Below are 12,722 nucleotides of genomic sequence, written 5' to 3' on the forward strand. Positions count from 1 at the left end.
TGCTGAGTACGTGTGCAAAGCCTGTAACACGAAGGGCCACCTCCAGCATAAGTATAAAAGAAATACGACTCACTATCTAGCAGAGAAGTCGGTAGATGACTTTGAATCCAGCAGGGAGTATGATCATTTGGCCAGAGACAGCTCAGCCCCAATAAGAAGCATATGGAGTGTATACCTGCACCATCGATTGTCCTCCAGTGAAGATGGAAGTTGAGATAAACAGCGTTCTAGTCTTCATGTAAGTGGACACGGGAGCGAGCCAGTCAGTGATGAGCCAGGAAGCCTGTGAGAGGCTATGGAATGAAAAATGATCCGAGCTGGTTCCAGTACAGGAAATGTTGCGCACCTACACCAAGGAGCTGATCCCAGTCCTTGGTAGTACGGATGTAAGTGTAATCATAATGGCGTGGTGCACAAGTTACCTCTGTGGATTGCTGCAGGTGATGGTTCAACGCTACTCGGAAGATGATGGATGGGGCAGATCCAGTGGAAATGGGAAGACCTCTTCACTCCAGCAATCGATGTCCCCCATGCTCAGAGGCGGAGCAAAATCTCACCTTCGCTTGGGCCAGGCACCAGAAAACAGACCAGCGCAGCACCTGAGGCACAGACCGTCCATCACGACTGCGTGGTAGTGATCCGACCGGAACGACCTAAAAGTACCTTCCTGGCTCCAGTGGCAGGACTCCTCGGGAGGAAAATCGAATTCACAGGCACTCTTCCAGCTTTTGTGGCAGAATCGCGGGAGAGAAGAATCAAGGCAGTCGACCTCGAGGACAGAGGCATATGGCGTCCCTGCTGCAGCGAGGTGCAGCGTGGCTGAAAAAAAAGATGGCTGCGGTCATATCATGAGGTGTAACGCTGAGGGACCAACACATGGTGTCTAATAAAGGATTTGATTGGGGTAAAGCCAGCAGAGTTCTCTTAAAGGAGCCTGCAACCAACTGAACTTAAAGAGACATTGTATGCATGACAATCAATGTAACGAATCGATTAATATTGTGAACAAAATGTTGTTGCGAGATGTCAGGAATAGAGTGTCCCCAAAAGTAGCAAGCGAGCAAATTCGGGAGGGCAAAGACACTGATCCTGATGCCCTGACCCAGGTGTTATAAACAAGTTATAAACCAGCGACCTCAGGAGGGTGAAGGCACTGATCCTGATACCCTGCCCCAGGTCTAGCCCACTCTGCAGGCACCCGATGGCACTATTCGCCATGGACCTGGAAATGAAAACGGCGCCAATACGCGCAGTCGGCCGCCGTTGCCCACCACCCGGGTGGAGACGGCACAGCCCCCAGACCCAGTCACTACCTCGACCATGTCCGGGAGTGAAAGGTCAGAACCAACGAGTTCCCCAAACGGGACCTGGAACAGCCAGGTTCCCAACACCGTTAGAGAGCAGGCAGAAGATTCTGCAGCCCTCAAAGTAGGACAGGGAGGCCACACACATCTGTGGCTCTGCCCATCACTAGGCAACGGCAATGGCCCCCAGTCCTGGCTAGGTGTGCGAACCAAGCCCACCCCGCTAGCAGGGGGCGCAGCAACTAGGACCCCGTCCGGTTGCTCTGGAACCTGCATCCTCACATACCTATACTGCTACCTCTGTACTGACCATGACTGAATCAAGAATGCAATCAACCAAATCCTGATGCACGACCGCAAAACATAACGAATGTAAGTCACTGAACCAAGGTGTCACAATACAAACTATAACTTCCTTTCTTTGTACTTGCACTGTGTCTGATCCTGTATGTTAATGTAACGGGCCTGCTGCATTATCTTGCTGTGGGGGTGGGAAATGGATGTATGTAGCCATGGACACACACATGGATCACAACCAGAACCCACTGGAACCTCCACTGCATCATTGCACCATCCAAACTGGTAATTGTTATGTATGTATATTAATGTATGTACTGTAACATTAGACCACTAAATATACCTCCACACTGTATACACCATACCTGTACCACCAGAGGGTACTACTGCTGGAGACCTAAGGGTCACCTGTACACTGCAGGTAACCAGGCATAAAAGCGAGCTCACCTCTTGGTGTCCTCACTCGAGGAGTTGCAATAAAAGGATTAACATAAGAACATAAGAACATAAGAATTAGGACCAGGAGTAGGCCATCTAGCCCCTCGAGCCTGCTCCGTCATTCAACAAGATCATGGGTGTGTTCTGGCCGTGGACTCAGCTCCACTTACCCGCCCACTCCCCGTAACCCTTAATTCCCTTATTGGTTAAAAATCTATCGATCTGTGATTTGAATACATTCAATGAGCTAGCCTCAACTGCTTCCTTGGGTAGAGAATTCCACAGATTCACAACCCTCTGGGAGAAGAAATTCCTTCTCAACTCGGTTTTAAATTGACTTTTGAGGCTGTGCCCCCTAGTTCTAGTCTCCCTGACCAGTGGAAACAACCACTCTGCCTCTATCTTGTCTATCCCTTTCATTATTTTAAATGTTTCTATAAGATCACCCCTCATCCTTCTGAACTCCAAGAGTAAAGACCCAGTCTACTCAATCTATCATCATAAGGTAGATTAGGTCACTACAGTTCAAGTACTATACCCTTACCTCGTGGAGTCATTATTTGAGTGCTTTCATTTACTACAGTAACCACTACCCAATGTTGTGGCAAATGGATTGGGGGTTAACAGGGAGAGAGCCAAGCCAAAGCACAGCCAAGGTACAAGGGCTATTGGCACTTAAGTCTGGGGAGAGCTAAGCCAGAGCACATAGTGCAATGGTAATTGGCACAAAGGACTTGGGGGAGAGTGATGTTATATATGCAGACTATAGATATCCTCTCTGTGTAGCCACTGTATAGTTGCATAAGATGGAGACTTGTTACCTGAGGTACTATCAATAAGGTTTACATTGTGTATACACTATGCTGGCACCACTAGAGGGTGCAACTGGTGGAGACGGGAGTTTCCTGCTCCTGTCCACCAGAGGGCACTGCGGTGGGAGACCTGAGGGTCACCTGCATAGGTGTGCAGGGCCCAGTATAAAAGGCTGCCCACCATGCTTGTGCCTCACTCTGGAGTTACGAATAAAGGACCAAGGTCACCACAGTTTGAGTACAACACATTGACTCGTGGAGTCATTCATAAATGCATTATAGACATAACAGAATGAGTGCAAGGAATGGATGGGTTACATCTTTAAAGGGTGACTATGATGGAGTGGGGTGGCAATGCCAAATGGACTTCTTGTGTGTTGTCAGTTGGTATGATTTCATTAGGACAAGGGTGAGTGTGAGAAGTGGTTAGTCAGATGGGGATGTGATAATGTAGATAGAGAGAGAGGGATGGGTGAATGTGCAAGGTATGTTAGTGTGAGTGATGATGTGCAGAAGTAGGGTGGGAAGGCTAAGTGATGGGAATGTGATGAGAGGCACAACAGGATGAAGTTGAATGTGGTTTTGCATTCATCTTTCCTGATCTAATGAAATAATTGAAATGTTTCCGGCACTGCACCCAAGTCCTCCTGACAACATCCTTGCTGTTCACCTCCTCTGATAGTGAAGCCAGGCTCCTATGGTCTGTTGGGGAGGTCTCTTCCACCCATCAGAAGGGATGAGGACATTCCTGCATGCTCTGACTCCCTCCATAAACAAATGGAAGGAATCATCTGAGAACCTGGGTGCAGCCGTCTGGTTCTGTGCAGTCATCTTTGCCACACTTTACAACACTTCAATGGTGCAGTGCAGTGCCTGCACTATCCTAGATGAACCATCAAATGCAACATGGCCATGGTTCCTTAAATATCCTGGCTGAAAATGCATCATCGAAGACGTTAGCCAAAGTGGACTGGAAACAGCTACTTGAAGGTAAATCAATGTCAGAGCAGTGGGAGGCATTCAAGGAGGAGACAGTAAGGGTTCAGAGAAAGTATGATCCCTTAAATAAAAAAGGGTGGGATTAACAAATCTAGAGCCCCCTGGATGTCAAGAGGCATACAGGCTAGGATAAAGAAAAAATGGGAAGCTTATGACAGATACCGAGGGCTCAATACTGTAGAAACCATAGAGGAGTATAAAAAGTGCAGGGGTGAAATTAAAAAGGAAATTAGGAAAGCAAAGAGAGAGCATGAAAAAATATTGGCAAGCAAAAGCAAGGAAAACCCAAAGATGTTTTATAATACATTAAGAGCAAGAGGGTAACTAAAGAAAGAGTAGGGCCTATTAGAGACCATGGGAGTAATCTGTGTGTAGATGCGGAAGACGTGGGTATGGTTCTTAATGAATACTTTGCGTCTGTTTTAACAAACAAGAGAGTCGATGCAGACATTGCAATTAGAGAGGAGGAGTGTGAAATATTAGATGAAATAAACATAGTGAAAGAGGACGTATTAAGGGGTTTAGCATCTTTGTAAGTGAATTAATCCCCAGGCCCAGATGAAATGTAACCCAGGCTGTTAAGAGAAACAAGAGAGGAAATAACAGAGGCTTTGACCATCATTTTCATATCCTCTCTGGCTACAGGTGTGGTGCCGGAGGACTGGAAGACTGCTAATGTTGTACCGTTGTTTAAAAAAGGAAAAAAAGGGATAGACTGAGTAATTACAGGCCAGTCAGCCTAACCTCGGTGGTGGGAAAATTATTGGAAAAAATTCTGAGGGACAGGATAAACCTTCAGTTAGAAAAACACGGAGTAATCAAGGACAGTCAGCATGGATTTGTTAAGGTAAAGTCGTGTCTGACAACTTGATTGAATTTTTTGAGGAAGTAACAAGGAGGGACGATGAGGGTAGTGCATTTGATGTAGTCTATATGGGTTTTAGCAAGGTTTTTTATAAGGCTTCATATGGCAGACTGGTCACAAAAGTAAAAGCCCATGGGATCCAAAGCAAAGTGCCAAGTTGGATCCAAAATTGGCTCAGAGGCAGAAAGCAAAGGATAATGGTCGATGGGTGTTTTTGAGACTGGAAGGCTGTATCCAGTGGGGTTCCACAGGGCTCAGTACTAGGTCTCTTGCTTTTGTGGTATATATCAATGATTTGGACTTGAATGCAGGAGATAAGATTAAGAAATTTGCAGATGGTCCAAAAATTGGCCGTGTGGTTGATAATGAAGAAGAAAGCTGTAGACTGCAGGAAGATATCAATGGACTGGTCAGGTGGGCAGAACGGTGGCAAATGGAATTCAATCCAGAGAAGTGTAAGGCAATGCATTTGGGGAGGGCTAACAAGGAAAGGGAATCATCATCATCATCATCATCATAGGCAGTCCCTTGAAATCGAGGATGACTTGCTTCCATTCTAAAAGGGAGTTCTTAGGTGGTTGTCCTGTCCAATACGGGAATTACAGTCTCTGCCACAGGTGGAGCAGACAGTGGTTGAAGGAAAGGATGGGTGGGGAGCCTGGTTTGCCGCACGGTCCTTCCGTTATCTGCGCTTGGTTTCTGCATGCTCTTAGCAACGAGACTTGAGCGCCCTCCCAGATGCTCTTCATCTACTTTGGGCAGTCTTGGGCCAGGGATTCCCAGGTACCTGTGGGGATGTTACACTTTATCAAGGAGGCTTTGAGGGTGTCCTTGAAATGTTTCCTCTGCCCACCTGGGGCTTGCTTGCCGTGTAGGAGTTCCGAGTAGAGCACTTGCTAAGGGAGTCTCGTGTCGGGCATGTGAACGATGTGGCCCGCCCGACGGAGCTGGTCGAGTGTGGTCAACGCTTCAATACTGGGAATGTTGGCCTGGGCGAGGACACTGACGTTAGTGTGTCTATCCTCCCAGTGGATTTGCAGGATCTTGCGGAGACAACGCTGGTGGTACTTCTCCAGCAGTTTGAGGTGTCTGCTGTATATAGTCCATGTCTCTGAGCCATATAGGAGGGCAGGTATCACTACTGTCCTGTAGACCATAAGCTTGGTGGCAGTTTTGAGATCCTGGTCTTCAATACACAATAAATGGTAGGACACTGAGAAGTGTAGCGGAACAAAAGGACCTTCAATGCATGTCCACAGATCTCTGAATGTAGCAGGACAGGTAGATAAGGTGGTTAAGGCGGCATAGGGGACTCTTGCTTTTATTATTAGAAGTTAATTATAGGATATAAGAGCAGGGAGGTTATGCTTAAACTGTATAAAACACTAGTTAGGCCACAACTAGAGTACAGCATGCCGTTTTGGTCACCACATTACAGAAAAGATGTGATTGCACTAGAGAGAGTACAGAGGAGATTAACAAGGATGTTGCCTGGACTAGTGAATTTTAGTTATGAGGAAAAATTGGATAGGCAGGGGTTGTTTTTTTTGGAACAGAGGAGGCTGAAGGGAGACCTAAATTGAGGTATATAAAATTATGAGTAACCTAGATAAAGTGGATAGAAAGGACCTATTCCCCAAAGCAGAGGGGTCAATAACTAGGGGGCATAGATTTAAAGTAAGTGGTAGGAGGTTTAGAGTGGATTTAAGGGAAAAAAAATTCATCCAGAGGGTGGTGGGGGTCTGGAACTCACTACCTAAAAAGGGTGGTAGAGACAGAAACTCTCACCACATTTAAAAAGTACTTGTATATGCACTTGAAGTGCCGTCACTTACAAGACTACAGACCAAGAGCTGGAAAATGGGATTGGGCTGGATAGGTCTTTGTCGGCTGGCAAGGACATGATGGGTCAAATGGCCTCATTCTCTGCTGTAAATTTCTATGATTCTATGATGTCATCAGTCCTGCACCATTTAATAACGTGCAAGGCTTCCTTAATAGACACCATTAACAGAAAGTCGATCTCGGAAGCGGAATGTAATGAAGAAAGGGGTCACGACCCGCCACGACGACTTCCCGCACCCAGCCCGCCCAGGTACAGAACATTCCAGCCATGAAGAAAATAAAAATTAAAACCTGCAAATACTACAATACTCTCAGTCCAGTCAAATGCCTACTGGTTGGATTTTGGATTGAGGTGTTTGGTCATCCCATTTTGGGTGGAGAATCTTTCATGGAACAATCCCTATTGGGCTACTTCCATTGTCAGTCACTGCTAGGTGTCAACTAGCTAACTATAGATTAACTAGCATGAAGTATTTGTTTCTTAAATACCGTTACACTACTAGCACCTTCCCTATTACATTATTCACGGATACGTTTTTATAAGAACACGACCATTATACCATATAATGTAAATATATTATTCTTCTGCTAAAGTACCTGTCTTTAACAGGACTGTGTCTTTAAACCCGCAAAATCTAATCCCACCATGTCTTCAGGTCTGCTGATAGAAACTTTACATGACCATTGGATAAAACACCTAAGTGGCTGCCCTTGTGTGTTGTCAGTTGGTATGATTGCACTAGCATGAGGACGAGTGTGAGAGATGGCTAGTGAGATAGGGATGTGATAATGTAGATAGAGAGAGGGATGGGTGGAGGTGCAAGGTAAGTTGGCATGAGTAAGGATGTGCAGGGGTAGAGTAGGGAAGGAAGAGTGATGGGGATGTGATGAGTGGCACATAAAGATGAGGTTGAGTGTGGCTTCGCAGTAACATTTTGTGATCTACTGAGATTATTGAAAGGTTTGTGCCACTGCAGCCAGGTCCTCCTGACAACATCCCTGCTTGTGCCTATAAAAGTCCTATCCCCTCAGTACAGATTCACATGAGGCATGTAGTGAAGTCAAGGTCACTCTGGACCTGCACTTTATTTCACAGCTCTGGAATGCTGCACTTGCCTGAGACCTGTCCTTATATACCTGTCTCTTGAAAGTGCACCCCTGGTGCTAAGGCATGCTGATGGTTATAGGTCATATCTTATTATAGTCATGTATAGCATGTTAGGATACAGTTATATATAATAATGTAAGATACATGACATCACCCTCCCCCAAGGTCTTATTGTCTTTATAGGTTCAGTCTCTCAGGTGGTCTACGCTCTCGCGTGGAGCATCTGAGTTGTGGTTCAGTTGTTTGCCTTGGTGTCTGTTTTTCTTTGGGTGTGGTTGTTGTTATCTCGCCTGGGCTGTCTATTTCGATTGGTGTGATTGTTGTTGACTCGCCTGGGCTTGTCTGTTGGGATTGCCCTTTCCTCAGGTTGTTCCCTCGATCTGTCCACCAGGTGTGGTGCGAGTTCCACATTGTAGTCTGCCTCTGGTTGTTGGTAAATCTGCTTTTGACTTGGTCTACATGCCTCCGGCAGGTTTTGCCATTGTCCATTTGTACAACCAGTAGCCTGTTTCCTTCCTTGCCCGTTACTGTCCCTGCAAGCCATTTGGGACCCCTGCCATAGTTTAGTACAAACACTTTGTCCCCTATTTCATTCCATCTCCCCCTCGAATTTCTGTCATGGTACTCAGTCAGCTTACGGCGCTTTGCCTCAACGATTTCGTGCATGTCTGGGAGGATTAATGAGAACCTTGTTTTTAAAGTTCTTTTCATCAACAGTTGCGCGGGGGAGATCCCAGTCAGTGAGTGCGGACGAGATCTGTACGCCAGCAGCAGTCGCGACAGGCGACCCTGCAGCGTGGGACCTTGGATTTTATGCATGCCTTGTTTAATGATTTGCACTGCTCTCTCCACCTGGCCATTGGAGGCCGGCTTGAACGGTGCCATCTTGATGTGATTTATGCCGTGGTCAATTATAAAGTCTTGGAATTCTGCACTGGTGAAGCACGGACCATTGTCACTGACCAATATGTCAGGGATTCTGTGCGTGGCAAACATGGTTGCGAGGCTCTCCACAGTGGTGGAGGTTGTGCTCGAGTTTAAAATGGTGCATTCGATCCACTTTGAAAATGCATCTACAACTACGAGGAATATTTGCCCATGTGCATAGTCTACGTGCACCCGCGACCACGGTTTGGTAGGCCAGGGCCAGGGGCTCAGTGGAGCCTCCCTGGGGGCATTGCTGAGTTGGGCACAAATGGTGCACCTTCGGACGCAGAGCTCCAAGTCCGCGTCAATACCAGGCCACCAGACGTGGGATCTGGCTATGGCCTTCATGAGAATGATCCCCGGGTGCTCACGGTGGAGCTCCCGGACAAATGCCTCTCTGCCTCGCAGAGGCATGACTACTTGGCTGCCCCACATCAGGCAGTCTGCTTGTAGTGATAGCTCATGCATGCGCCTGTGAAAGGGTTTTAATTCCTCGGGGCAGGCATTGCGAGCCTCTGCCCAATCACCAGTTAGGACACATCTTTTTACTAAGGATAACGTGGGGTCGCTGGCCGTCCAGACTCTGATTTGGCGAGCCGTCATGGGCGAACCTGTGGACTCAAAGGCATTGATTACCATGACTATCTCACAGTCCTGTTCGTCAGACCCTTCCGTGGTCACCAGGGGTAGCCTGCTGAGCACGTCGGCACAGTTGTCTGTGCCTGGTCTGTGCCTCATGGTATAGTCGTAGGACTCCAGCATGAGTGCCCACCGTTGAATTCGCGCCGCGGTGTTGCCGTTTATTGCCTTGCTCTCGGATAAGAGGGACGTGAGGGGCTTGTGGTCGGTTTCTAACGCGTACTTGGTCCCGAAAAGGTATTGGTGCATCTTTTTGACACCGTACACGCATGCGAGCACCTCCTTCTCTACCATTCCGTACCCGCGCTCTGCCCGCGAAAGTGACCTGGAGGCATAAGCTATGGGTTGTAATTTGCCCGCACTATTGACATGTTGCAAAACGCACACGACCACATACGCTGATGCATCGCATGTGAGAACTAGCTTTTTACCTGGGTCAAAGAAAGTCAAAACACTGTTGGAACACAGAAGGTTGAGTGCCTTATTGAAGGCGCGTTCCTGGGCGTCCCCCCAAAACCAATCGCACCCCTCCAGCAGCGTGCTTAAGTTCTGCATAAAGTTCCTAAAGTAATTGAGTAGCCCGAGAAAGGCACGCAGTTCTGAGACATTCCGGGGCCTGGGTGCCAGGCAAATTGCTTCTGTTTTGGACTCTGTTGGGCAGATTCCATCAGCGGCAATCCTTCTGCCCAAAAATTCAACCTCTGGTGCGAGAAACAGACACTTGGATTTCTTGACTCGTAGGCCTACCCGATCCAACCGCTTTAGTGCTTCCTCCAAATTACAGAGATGGGAATCGGTGTCCCTGCCCATGATAAGTATGTCGTCTTGAAATACAACCGTCCCCGGGATGGACTTGAGCAGACTCTCCATGTTGCGCTGGAATATGGCAGCTGCTGACCTGATGTCGAATGGGCATCGATTGTACATGAAAATGCCTCGATGGGTGTTGATAGTGGTGAGTCGCTTGGATTCCTCGGTCAATTCTTGCGTCATATACGCAGATGTGAGGTCTAATTTTGAGAAAAGTTTACCTCCAGCCAATGTGGCAAATAAGTCCACCGCTCTGGGCAGCGGGTACTGGTCCTGTAGGAAGACTCTGTTTATGGTAGATTTGTAGTCCCCACAGATTTGTATGGATCCATCAGGCTTCATAACTGGCACGATGGGACTTGCCCAGTCCCTAAATTCCACAGGTGATTTAATGCCTTCCTGCAGAAGCCTATCTAGTTCGTGTTCAATCTTTTCCCTCAACACATAGGGTACAGCTCTGGCCTTGCGATGGACCAGTCTAACATTCTGCGTGATATAGATTTTGACTTTGGCCCCTTTGAAAGTGCCCACACCTGGCTGAAAGAGATGTTCAAATCGCTTTATAACTGTTGAGGAGGTCCGTTCCTCTAATGACATAGCATGGACATCATCTCATTTCCAGTTTAGTTTTGCCAGCCAGCTTCTCCCCAGCAGTGCGGAGGGGTCTCCGGGGACAATCCACAGGGGAAGTCAGTTCACTGTCCCTTTGTGTGTGACAGAGAGCATGGCGCTGCCGAGGACTGGTACGATTTCTTTGGTATAGGTCCTTTGTGTGGTGTCGACCCTTGTGAGTTTTGGTCGGTCTCTTTTATGCGGCCACAGTTGTTCAAATTGTTGAGCACTCATGAGAGATTGACTCTCTCCCGTATCCAGCTCCATGTTGACAGATATCCCGTTGAGTAGGACCCTCATCATTATAGGAGGCGTCCTGTTGGAGCAGCAGCCATTGATCGTGTTGACCCACTGTACATCGGTGTCCCGGGAACTGTCCCCACCATCTTCTGGTCCGCTTTCCGACCCATCCGATTCGTATACCAGCCGAGCTGCCGTTTTGTTTGCACATGCGGGCCAATTGCCCTGTATATTCACAATTTCTGCAAACAGCCTGCTGAAATCGACATCCCCTTGACGAGTGCCCACCCCACACCTCCAGCACAGACCTGTTCCATTGTTCAAAGTGTTCCCAAAGAATGAGCTGCGTCTGGCTGATCTCTCTTGAGCTTCTCTCAGTTTGTAGTTGATTGCTCGCATTTTGTTTTGATGAGGTGTGAACGGCTGTTCCTGTGGCCCTTGATGGCTTCTGCCTGCTGTCGAGAACCTGTTCTCCCGGTTTTGTCTGTGTGTGGGGGTAGCAGCTTGTTTAGTGCTGTGAACTTCTTGTTCCGATATTTCGTTAGTTGTCGTACCTGCATTGTAAATCAACCTCGTTTCTTCTTCCCCTACCTTCCTTCAATGAAAAAGTCTCAACATTTCTCTCCTCAGTTCATCGGAGAACTCACATAAACTAGCCAACCTCCGAAGTTCTGCCACGAAGTCAGGTATGCTCTGGCCCACACAGCGTCTGTAGTTGTAGAACCTGTGTCTGGCCATGTGTAGGCTGCTCGCTGGCTTCAGGTGGTCTCTTACCAGTGTGCTCAATTCTTCAAACGACTTGCTTGCTGGTTTCTCGATTGCCAACAGATCCTTCATTAAAGCATATGTTTTCGAGCCACAGCTGGTCAAGAGATGGGCTCTTCTCTTGTCTGCCTTATCGTCGCCTAACCAGTCTTTGGTTACAAAGCTTTGCTGGAGCCTTTCTATAAAGTCCTCCCAATTGTCTCCCGCATTGTACTTTTCATCTGATCCGTTGTTCGCCATTCTGTGGATTCTGTAATCCCGTAACTCGTCGCCACTGTAAAGTCCTGTCCCCTCAGTACAGATTCACACGAGGCATGTAATGAAGTCAAGGTCACTCTGGACCTGCACCTTTATTTCACAGCTCTGGAATGCTGCACTTGCCTGAGACCTGTCCTTATATACCAGTCTCTTGCAAGAGCACCCCTGGTGGTAAGGTATGCTGGTGGTTACAGGTCATATCTTATTACAGTCATGTATAGCATGTTATATTATTATATATATAACTGTATCCTAAGATACATGACAGTGCCCTCCTGTGCAATGTGCAACCAGGCTACATTGGTCTCCTGGGGAGGTCCCTTCCGCCCATGGGAAGGGACGAGAACGTCCCTGCGTGCTGTGACTTGCTCCATAAGCCTCTGGATGAGGTGATGGGAGAGCTTGGGTGCAGCCATGCACCTCTGTGCAATGATTGTCAGTTTTTGCAGCAGCTCAATGCTGTAGAATACTGACAGCACAAATGTCAAACTAAATTTGCGCAAAGCCCCTTTAAGGAAACCGCTGATGACACATCACCGAATGATGTCATCAGACCCGCTTCCTTCAATTGGCCGGGAAATGCGCTGGCCGTGCTTAACAAGCTCAATCAACAAAAAATCATTTTGGACAGTGGGCTGGAACCAGCAGTGGGCCGGGACCCATCACCGACTTCACACGGCACGGACCCACTGAGGTAGGCTAAATCGCGGCCATCATCTTTATTACAGCTCTGAATCATAGGGCCAAAAATTACAGCCTCGCCAGGTGCGTACGATGTGCCTCGCAAAAGCCGGTTCTCGGGG

The sequence above is a fragment of the Pristiophorus japonicus genome, chromosome 6 (assembly GCF_044704955.1).
Source record: "Pristiophorus japonicus isolate sPriJap1 chromosome 6, sPriJap1.hap1, whole genome shotgun sequence".
NCBI classification, from domain to species: Eukaryota; Metazoa; Chordata; class Chondrichthyes; family Pristiophoridae; genus Pristiophorus; species Pristiophorus japonicus.